The sequence below is a fragment of the Pseudophryne corroboree genome, chromosome 5 (assembly GCF_028390025.1).
Source record: "Pseudophryne corroboree isolate aPseCor3 chromosome 5, aPseCor3.hap2, whole genome shotgun sequence".
Classification (NCBI taxonomy): Eukaryota; Metazoa; Chordata; class Amphibia; order Anura; family Myobatrachidae; genus Pseudophryne; species Pseudophryne corroboree.
In genome coordinates, this window is record NC_086448.1 from 538,876,069 (window position 1) to 538,886,475 (window position 10,407).

The window sequence follows — 10,407 nt, forward strand, 5'->3', positions numbered from 1 at the left end:
TACTCTGCTTTAGATAATTCAATATGTATTACAAAATTAAAAAGGAGCGCACACATCTGAGTTATGTGGTGACAAATTATTAAATATGAATAAAAAAAAAAACATTATACAAAACTGGATAGTATTATGGGGGTCTTCCGAGTTGTTCGCTCGTTGCCGATTTTCGCTATATTGCGATCAGTCGCTTACTACGCATGCGCAAGGTTCGCAGAGCGTATGCGCTTAGTTATTTTACACAAAAGTTAGGTATTATACTCACGGCATAACGAGGATTTTACATCGTTCTGGTGATCGTACTGTGATTGACAGGAAGTGGGTGTTTCTGGGCGGAAACTGGCCGTTTTCTGGGCGTGTGCGAAAAAACGCTGACGTTTCTGGGAAAAACGCGGGAGTGTCTGAAGAAATGGGGGAGTGTCTGGGCGAACGCTGGGTGTGTTTGTGACGTCAAACCAGGAACGAAACTGACTGAACTGATCGCTATGTGTGAGTAAGTCTGGAGCTACTCAGAAACTGCTAAGAAATGTCTATTCGCAATTCTGCTAATCTTTCGTTCGCAATTCTGCTATGCTAAGATACACTCCCAGTAGGCGGCGGATTAGCGTGTGCAATGCTGCTAAAAGCAGCTAGCGAGCGAACAACTCAGAATGAGGGCCTATATTCCTGTCTGCACACATTGGTCTGTGTGAGCTGAGCAATGGGTTCTGCAGGAGAGGAGGAAGATGGAGAACCTCTGTCCAGTTGGTTCTGGGTCAGTGGTCCAGATGCACTCACCTCTGTCCTTGGCCTGCAGTGCCATGCACCAGTGGATGTCTACCAGTGCTGACCCAAGCACTCTCTGCTCCTGATAATACCTATTATTATTATTATTTTCTCTAACGTCCTAGTGGATGCTGGGAACTCCGAAAGGACCATGGGGAATAGCGGCTCCGCAGGAGACTGGGCACAACTAAAAGAAAGCTTTTAGACTACCTGGTGTGCACTGGCTCCTCCCACTATGACCCTTCTCCAAGCCTCAGTTAGATTTCTGTGCCCGGCCGAGCTGGATGCACACTAGGGGCTCTCCTGAGCTCCTAGAAAGAAAGTTTATTTTAGGTTTTTTATTTTACAGTGAGACCTGCTGGCAACAGGCTCACTGCATCGAGGGCCTAAGGGGAGAAGAAGCGAACCTACCTGCTTGCAGCTAGCTTGGGCTTCTTAGGCTACTGGACACCATTAGCTCCAGAGGGATCGACCGCATGGAACTTCCCGGAGCCGCGCCGCCGTCCCCCTTACAGAGCCAGAAGCAAGAAGAGGTCCAGAAAATCGGCGGCAGAAGACATCAGTCTTCACCAAGGTAGCGCACAGCACTGCAGCTGTGCGCCATTGCTCCTCATGCACACTTCACACTCCGGTCACTGAGGGTGCAGGGCGCTGGAGGGGGGGGGGGGGGGGCGCCCTGAGCAGCAATAAAAACACCTTGGCTGGCAAATATATCACAATATATAGCCCCAGAGGCTATATATGTGATAAATACCCCTGCCAGAATCCATAAAAAAGCGGGAGAAAAGTCCGCGAAAAAGGGGCGGAGCTATCTCCCTCAGCACACTGGCGCCATTTTCTCTTCACAGTGCAGCTGGAAGACAGCTCCCCAGGCTCTCCCCTGTAGTTTGCAGGCTCAAAGGGTTAAAAAGAGAGGGGGGGCACTAAATTTAGGCGCAATATTGTATATACAAGCAGCTATTGGGAAAAATTCACTCAATATAGTGTTAATCCCTAAATTATATAGCGCTCTGGTGTGTGCTGGCATACTCTCTCTCTCTGTCTCCCCAAAGGGCTGTGTGGGGTCCTGTCCTCAGTCAGAGCATTCCCTGTGTGTGTGCGGTGTGTCGGTACGGCTGTGTCGACACGTTTGATGAGGAGGCTTATGTGATGGCAGAGCAGATGCCGATAAATGTGATGTCGCCCCCTGTGGGGCCGACACCAGAGTGGATGGATAGGCGGAAGGTATAAACCGACAGTGTCAACTCCTTACATAAAAGGCTGGATGACGTAACAGCTATGGGACAGCCGGCTTCTCAGCCCGCGCCTGCCCAGGCGTCTCAAAGGCCATCAGGGGCTCAAAAACGCCCGCTCCCTCAGAGGACAGACACAGATGTCGACACGGAGTCTGACTCCAGTGTCGACGAGGTTGAGACATATACACAATCCACTAGGAACATCCGTTACATGATCCCGGCAATAAAAAATGTGTTACACATTTCTGACATTAACCCAAGTACCACTAAAAAAGGGTTTTATGTTTGGGGAGAAAAAGCAGGCAGTGTTTTGTTCCCCCATCAAATGAGTGAATGAAGTGTGAAAAAGTGTGGGTTCCCCCGATAAGAAACTGGTAATTTCTAAAAAGTTACTGATGGCGTACCCTTTCCCGCCAGAGGATAAGTTACGCTGGGAGATATCCCCTATGGTGGATAAGGCGCTCACACGTTTGTCAAAAAAGGTGGCACTGCCGTCTTAGGATACGGCCACTTTGAAGGTACCTGCTGATAAAAAGCAGGAGGCTATCCTGAAGTCTGTATTTACACACTCAGGTACTAGACTGAGACCTGCAGATAGTGCTGCTGCAGCGTGGTCTGTAACCCTGTCAAACAGGGATACTATTTTGCGAACATAAGACTTCGTCTTATATATGAGGGATGCACAGAGGGATATTTTGCCGGCTGGCATCCAGAATTAATGCAATGTCCATTCTGTCAGGAGGGTATTAGAGACCCGACACTGGACAGGTGATGCTGACTTTAAAAGGCACATAGAGCCTTATAAGGGTGAGGAATTGTTTGGGGATGGTCTCTGGGACCTCGTATCCACAGCAACAGCTGGGAAGAAAATTTTTTACCTCAGGTTTCCTCACAGCCTAAGAAAGCACTGTATTATCAGGTACAGTCCTTTCGGCTTCAGAAAAGCAAGCGGGTCAAAGGCGCTTCCTTTCTGCACAGAGACGAGGGAAGAGGGAAAAAGCTGCACCAGTCAGCCAGTTCCCAGAATCAAATTTCTTCCCCCGCTTCCTCTGAGTCCACCGCATGACGCGGGGGCTCCACAGGCGTAGCCAGGTACGGTGGGGGGCCGCCTCAAAAATTTCAGCGATCAGTGGGCTCGCTCACAGGTGGATCCCTGGATCCTTCAAGTAGTATCTCAGGGGTACAAGCTGGAATTCGAGGCGTCTCCCCCCCGCCGTTTCCTCAAATCTGCCTTGCCGACAACTCCCTCAGGCAGGGAGGCTGTGCTAGAGGCAATTCACAAGCTGTATTCCCAGCAGGTGATAGTCAAGGTGCCCCTACTTCAACAAGGACGGGGTTACTATTCCACACTGTTTGTGGTACCGAAACCGGACGGTTCGGTGAGACCCATTTTAAATTTGAAATCCTTGAACACATACATAAAAAAATTCAAGTTCAAGATGGAATCGCTCAGGGCAGTTATTGCAAGCCTGGAGGAGGGGGATTACATGGTATCCCTGGACATCAAGGATGCTTACCTACATGTCCCCATTTACCATCCTCACCAGGAGTACCTCAGATTTGTGGTACAGGATTGCCATTACCAATTCCAAACACTGCCGTTTGGACGGTCCACGGCACCGAGGGTCTTTACCAAGGTAATGGCAGAAATGATGATACTCCTTCGAAAAAAGGGAGTTTTAATTATCCCGTACTTGGACGATCTCCTTATAAAGGCGAGGTCCAAGGAGCAGTTGTTGGTCGGAGTAGCACTATCTCGGGAAGTGCTACAACAGCACGGATGGATTCTATACATTCCAAAGTCACAGCTGGTTCCTACCACACGCCTACTGTTCCTGGGGATGGTTCTGGACACAGAACAGAAAAAAGTGTTTCTCCCGCAGGAGAAAGCCAAGGAGCTGTCATCTCTAGTCAGAGACCTCCTGAAACCAAAACAGGTATCGGTGCATCACTGCACACGAGTCCTGGGAAAAATGGTAGCTTCTTAAGAAGCAAAATTCCATTCGGCAGGTTCCATGCAAGAACTTTTCAGTGGGACCTCTTGGACAAGTAGTCGGGATCGCATCTTCAGATGCATCGGCTAATAACCCTGTCTCCAAGGACCAGGGTATCTCTACTGTGGTGGCTGCAGAGTGCTCATCTTCAAGAGGGCCGCAGATTCGGCATACAGGACTGGGTCCTGGTAACCACGGATGCCAGCCTTCGAGGCTGGGGGGCAGTCACACAGGGAAGAAATTTCCAAGGACTTTGGTCAAGTCAGGAGTCGTCCCTACACATAAATATTCTGGAACTGAGGGCCATTTACAATGCCCTAAGTCTGGCAAGGCCTCTGCTTCAAAACCAGCCGGTACTGATCCAATCAGACATCACGGCAGTCGCCCATGTAAACCGACAGGGCGGCACAAGAAGCAGGATGGCGATGGCAGAAGCCACAAGGATTCTCCGATGGGCGGAAAATCACGTCTTAGCACTGTCAGCAGTGTTCATTCCGGGAGTGGACAACTGGGAAGCAGACTTCCTCAGCAGACACGACCTACACCAGGGAGAGTGGGGACTTCATCCAGAAGTCTTCCAACTGTTGGTAAACCGTTGGGAAAGGCCACAGGTGGACACGATGGCGTCCCGCCTAAACAAAAAACTAGATATTGCGCCAGGTCAAGGGACCCTCAGGCAATAGCTGTGGACGCTCTAGTGACACCGTGGGTGTACCAGTCGGTTTATGTATTCCCTCCTCTGCCTCTCATACCAAAGGTACTGAGAATAATAAGAAAACGAGGAGTAAGAACGATACTCGTGGTTCCGGATGGGCCAAGAAGTGCTTGGTACCCAGAACTTCAAGAAATTATATCAGAGGACCCATGGCCTCTACCGCTCAGACAGGATCTGCTACAGCAGGGGCCCTGTCTGTTCCAAGACTTACCGCGGCTGCGTTTGACGGCATGGCGGTTGAATTCCGGATCCTAAAGGAAAAGGGCATTCCGGAGGAAGTCATTCCTACGCTGATAAAAGCCAGGAAAGAAGTAACCGCAAACCATTATCACCGTATTTGGCGAAAATATGTTGCGTGGTGTGAGGCCAGGAAGGCCCCAACAGAGGAATTTCAGCTGGGTCGTTTTCTGCACTTCCTACAGTCAGGAATGTCTATGGGCCTAAACTGGGGTTCCATTAAGGTCCAGATTTCGGCTCTGTCGATTTTCTTCCAGAAAGAACTGGCTTCACTGCCTGGAGTTCAGACATTTGTAAAGGGAGTGCTACATATTCAGCCCCCTTTTGTGCCTCCTGTGGCACCTTGGGATCTCAACGTGGTGTTGAGTTTCCTAAAATCACATTGGTTTTGAGCCACTTAAAACTGTGGATTGGAAATATCTCACGTGGAAAGTGGTCATGTTATTGGCCTTGGCTTCGGCCAGGCGTGTGTCAGAATGGGCGGCTTTGTCATGTAAAAGCCCTTATCTGATTTTCCATATGGATAGGGCAGAATTGAGGACTCGTCCCCAGTTTCTCCCTAAGGTGGTATCAGCTTTTCACTTGAACCAACCTATTGTAGTGCCTGCGGCTACTAGGGACTTGGAAGATTCCAAGTTACTGGACGTAGTCAGGGCCTTAAAAATGTATATTTCCAGGATGGCTGGAGTCAGGAAAACTGACTCGCTTTTTATCCTGTAGGCACCCAACAAAATAGGTGCTCCTGCTTCTAAGCAGACTATTGCTCACTGAATTTGTAGCACAATTCAGCTGGAGCATTCTGCGGCTGGATTGCCGCATCCTAAATCAGTAAAAGCCCATTCCACGAGGAAAGTGGGCTCATCTTGGGCGGCTGCCCGAGGGGTCTCGGCTTTACAACTTTGCCGAGCTGCAACTTGGTCAGGGGCAAACACGTTTGCTAAATTCTACAAATTTGATACCCTGGCTGAGGAGGACCTTGAGTTCTCTCATTCGGTGCTGCAGAGTCATCCGCACTCTCCCGCCCGTTTGGGAGCTTTGGTATAATCCCCATGGTCCTTTCGGAGTTCCCAGCATCCACTAGGACGTTAGAGAAAATAAGATTTTACTCACCGGTAAATCTATTTCTCGTAGTCCGTAGTGGATGCTGGGCGCCCATCCCAAGTGCGGATTGTCTGCAATACTTGTATATAGTTATTGTTAACTAAAGGGTTATTGTTATGAGCCATCTGTTGAGAGGCTCAGTTATGTTTCATACTGTTAACTGGATATGGTATCACGAGTTATACGGTGTGATTGGTGTGGCTGGTATGAGTCTTACCAGGGATTCAAAATCCTTCCTTATTGTATCAGCTCTTCCGGGCACAGTATCCTAACTGAGGCTTGGAGGAGGGTCATAGTGGGAGGAGCCAGTGCACACCAGGTAGTCTAAAAGCTTTCTTTTAGTTGTGCCCAGTCTCCTGCGGAGCCGCTATTCCCCATGGTCCTTTCGGAGTGCCCAGCATCCACTACGGACTACGAGAAATAGATTTACCGGTGAGTAAAATCTTATTATTATTATCCTTCATTTATATGGTGCCGCAAGGGTTCCGCAGCGCCCAATTACAGAGTACATGAACAAATAATCAAAACAGGAAAACAGTGACTTACAGTTGAAGACAAAATAGGACAAGTACAGGGTAATTAAACATAGCTACATCAGCAGATGACACTGAAATAAGTATCAGGGTGGCCGAAAACCGTAGTATTTGGGGCAGTCAAGGATTTTTAAAGTAAGAAAAGGATAAGCACATGAGGGAAGAGGGCCCTACCCATGAGAGCTTACATTGGGATAGACCGAGTGTGGAACAAAGAGGATGAGATTTGGCTGGGTTTGGTAAAGAAGTGCGTTTTTAAAACCCGATTGAAGTTCTGTAGAGGGGTGGAGAGCTGGATGGGGGGAGGTAGAGAATTCCAGAGTAGGGGAGCAGCAAGTGAAAAATCTTGGAGATAGCAGTGGGAGGAAGTAATCAGAAGACAGGAGAGTCGGCGTGCATTAGCAGAGCGAAGAGGACGGGTGGGAGAGTAAAGGTAGATAAGGTCAGAGATGTAAATGGGAGAGGAGTGGGTGAGTGCTTTGTAAGCGAGTGTGAGAAGTTTGAATTGGATTCTGAAAGGGAAGGGAGCCAGTGAAGGGCTTGTAGGAGAGGAGATGTGGATGTAGTGCGTTTGGTGAGGAAGATGAGCCGGGCTGCAGCATTGAGGATAGATTGGAGTGGAGAGAGGTCATTGTCAGGGATGCCAGTTAGGAAGAGATTGCAGTAGTCCGGTCTGGAAATAATCAGTGAGTGGATAATGGTGGTCTTAGTAGCATCCTGGGTGAGAAAGGGTCTGATCCTGGAAATATTTTTGAGATGAAAATGACAGGTTTGTTAGAGGTGCTGAATGTGTGGTTTGAAGGAGAGGGAGGAGTCAAGAATTATGCCAAGACGGTATACTTGGGGGCTAGAGGAGATAGTCGTGCCATCAATAGATAATGAGATTGTGGGAGGTGAGGTTGTGCGGGAGGGTGGGAAGATGATCAGCTCAGTCTTGGACTGTCATGCCTGAGGGTTGAGGCTGACCTGGGGAAGCCTCAGGCGTAGGGGCTGACGTGTATGTGAACCTGGGTGGCAGTATGGGATTCTTGGAAATGCACGGTACCCTTAGCACAAACGCCCAAAGGTGTGACCGAGACGACAGAGATGTAAAAGTCAAGTTCTTTTATTGTGCACACAGTTCAATAATCACAACGGCAGTTTGGTGAAAGAACCAATGCTCAGCAATAAGAATTCACAGTGTAATTATAGCAGCACAGTTCCTCAGATATGGTAGTAGCAAGTATGCTGTTTGGTGTAGAATGATATTAATATGGCACAGTCTTGGAAGACACTGAGATGGTATTGCCCATAGATGTTAACAGCTAACCACTGTACTGACGAGATGAACTGATACTGACCAGAGAATGTCTGGAAACTGGAGTCGATAGCAGAGCACCGAGGTAGGCTGAGAGCTGAAGGACTGCCGAGGATGCTGGGTGGAACTGGCAGAGACGGTGAGAATACAGTGGAACTCACCGATGGTAACAGAGTTCGATGCTGAGACACCGATCAATGGTGATCTGGAGGCGATGCAGGAACACCACTGGTGACTGGAAATGATAAAGAAGTACCGCTGGTGACTGGAAACGATGTAGGAACACCAATGACAACTGCAGATGGTGTAGAAACACTACTGGTAACAGGAGGCAATGTGGAAACACACTGCTGGAGTCAGGCAGCACTGCAGGATGGAAACTGGTGCAGGTCTCTTAAAGTGGAGCAAGGTCACAGGAGCTGGAATACCTGGAGACAGCAAGCAGGAACAACCACAGAATGTAGAGACATCCAACACTGGGTTAGACTATAGCACTGACAACAGGAAGCCTTGGTTCAGGATATTTTATACCTGCTGGGAGGCAGGGATTGGCTGAGAAATTAGAGGATTCTGTGTACAGCGGATTGGCTGTGGAGAGTCATGTGATTAACCCAAACATGGTTGCACCCATGTTTGGCTCTGGAGGGAAAAGTCTGTTTGTAAACAGCATGTGGAAGCTTGTAGTAATGGCGGCGGTGGCAGAGGCCGCGGAGAGCAGGAGACGCCATCTGCTAGGATAGGAGAGACATGCTGGACAACTGTCATGTCAGCATCGCTGAGGAGAGACCGTGGAGAAGCCGTGCAGCGTGTTGCACGCAGACAGCGCAGATGGAATCCAGGCTTGGAGCACAGGGACAGTCTCAGAAGGAACTTGAATGGTAAGTAAGTGTGTTTAGCTAGGCGTATCTAGGGTAGGGCGAGTGGGGCACGTGCCCTGGGCGCCTTGGCAGGCCCAGGAGAGGGGGGGCACCGTCGGCGGCCAGGGCATCATGCGCTGCTGTGTCCGGTCTCCGGCGGCGTTAGCCAATCAGAGCTTGCGGACCGGCTCCTGATTGGCTGCCGGTCCGCAAGCTCTGATTGGCTAGCGAACCGGCGCCACACAGCCGCCGGAGACCTGGAGCGGTGAGGGGAAGGAGAGGCGCTGCGCTCTCCTCCCCTCACATATCAGAGCAAGCGGTGAGTGACCGGGGGGGAGGGGGGGGAGAGAGAGAGAGCACAGTGGGGCATGTAACTGGCACAGTGTGGGGCATGTATCTGGCACAGTGGGGCATGTAACTGGCACAGTGTGGGGCATGTATCTGGCACAGTGGGGCATGTAACTGGCACAGTGGGGCATGTATCTGGCACAGTGGGGCAATGTAACTAGCACTGTGGGGCAATGTAACTGGCACTGTGGGGCAATGTAACTGGCACTGTGGGGCATGTAACTGGAACTGTGGGGCATGTATCCGGCACTGTGGTGTATTGTACCTTGCACTGTGGGGCAATGTAACTGGCACTGTGGGGCATGTATCCGGCACTGTGGGGCATTGTCTCTGGCACTGTGGGGCATTGTCTCTGGCACTGTGGGGCATTGTCTCTGGCACTGTGGGGCATTGTAACTAGCACTGTGGGGCATTGTAACTAGCACTGTGGGGGCAATGTAACTGGCACTGTGGGGCAATGTAACTGGCACTGTGGGGCATGTATCTGGCACTGTGGGGCAATGTAACTGGCACTGTGGAACATTTTCAGTGGCCACACCCCTTCTGGTGCGTGGCCACACCCCTTCACGTGCGCACATGCTTCTTCTGCTGTTTTTTTTTTGTGTGAGTGTGTGTGGGGGGGGGAGGGGGGGGCATTTTCCATCTTGTCCTGGGCTACGAAAATCCTAGGACAGCCAGAAGAGGGTAATATCATGCAGACCAAGAGAGTGAAGGATTTGCAGAAGGAGAGGGTGGTCCAGAGAGGTCAAGAAAAATAAGCAGAGAGTAGTGGCCATTAGATTTGGCTGCATGGAGGCCATTGCAGACTTTTGTGAGGGCAGTTTCAGTGGAGTGGAGAGAACGGAAACCAGACTGGAATGCGTCAAGCAGTGATTGGAAGGAAAGAAAGGCAGTGAGACAGTTATAGACAATGGGGTAAATTTACTAAGCTCCCGATTTTGACCGAGATGCCGTTTTTTCATAAAAGTGTCATCTCGGTAATTTACTAAGCAATAATCACGGCAGTGATGAGGGCATTCGTAATTTTTTGCAAGTCCAAGAAAAAAATTACGAATGAATACACCATCGGTCAAAACGCGGCTGTTTAAGTATGAATCTCGGTAATTTACTAAGAAGTGCAAAGCAAAAAACAAACAAACACTGCCGCGAAAAATTACAACTCGTAAAAAAGTGCTAAAAAAAAACAGACCTGCTTTTTTTTTCCGTGATTGGATAGGCATGCAGGGATCCATGAGATCCGTGCATGTATATCAGTGGGAAGGGGTGGGAAAGTTGTTATTTTATTAAAAAAATTGCGTGGGGTCCCCCCTCCTAAGCATAACCAGCCTCGG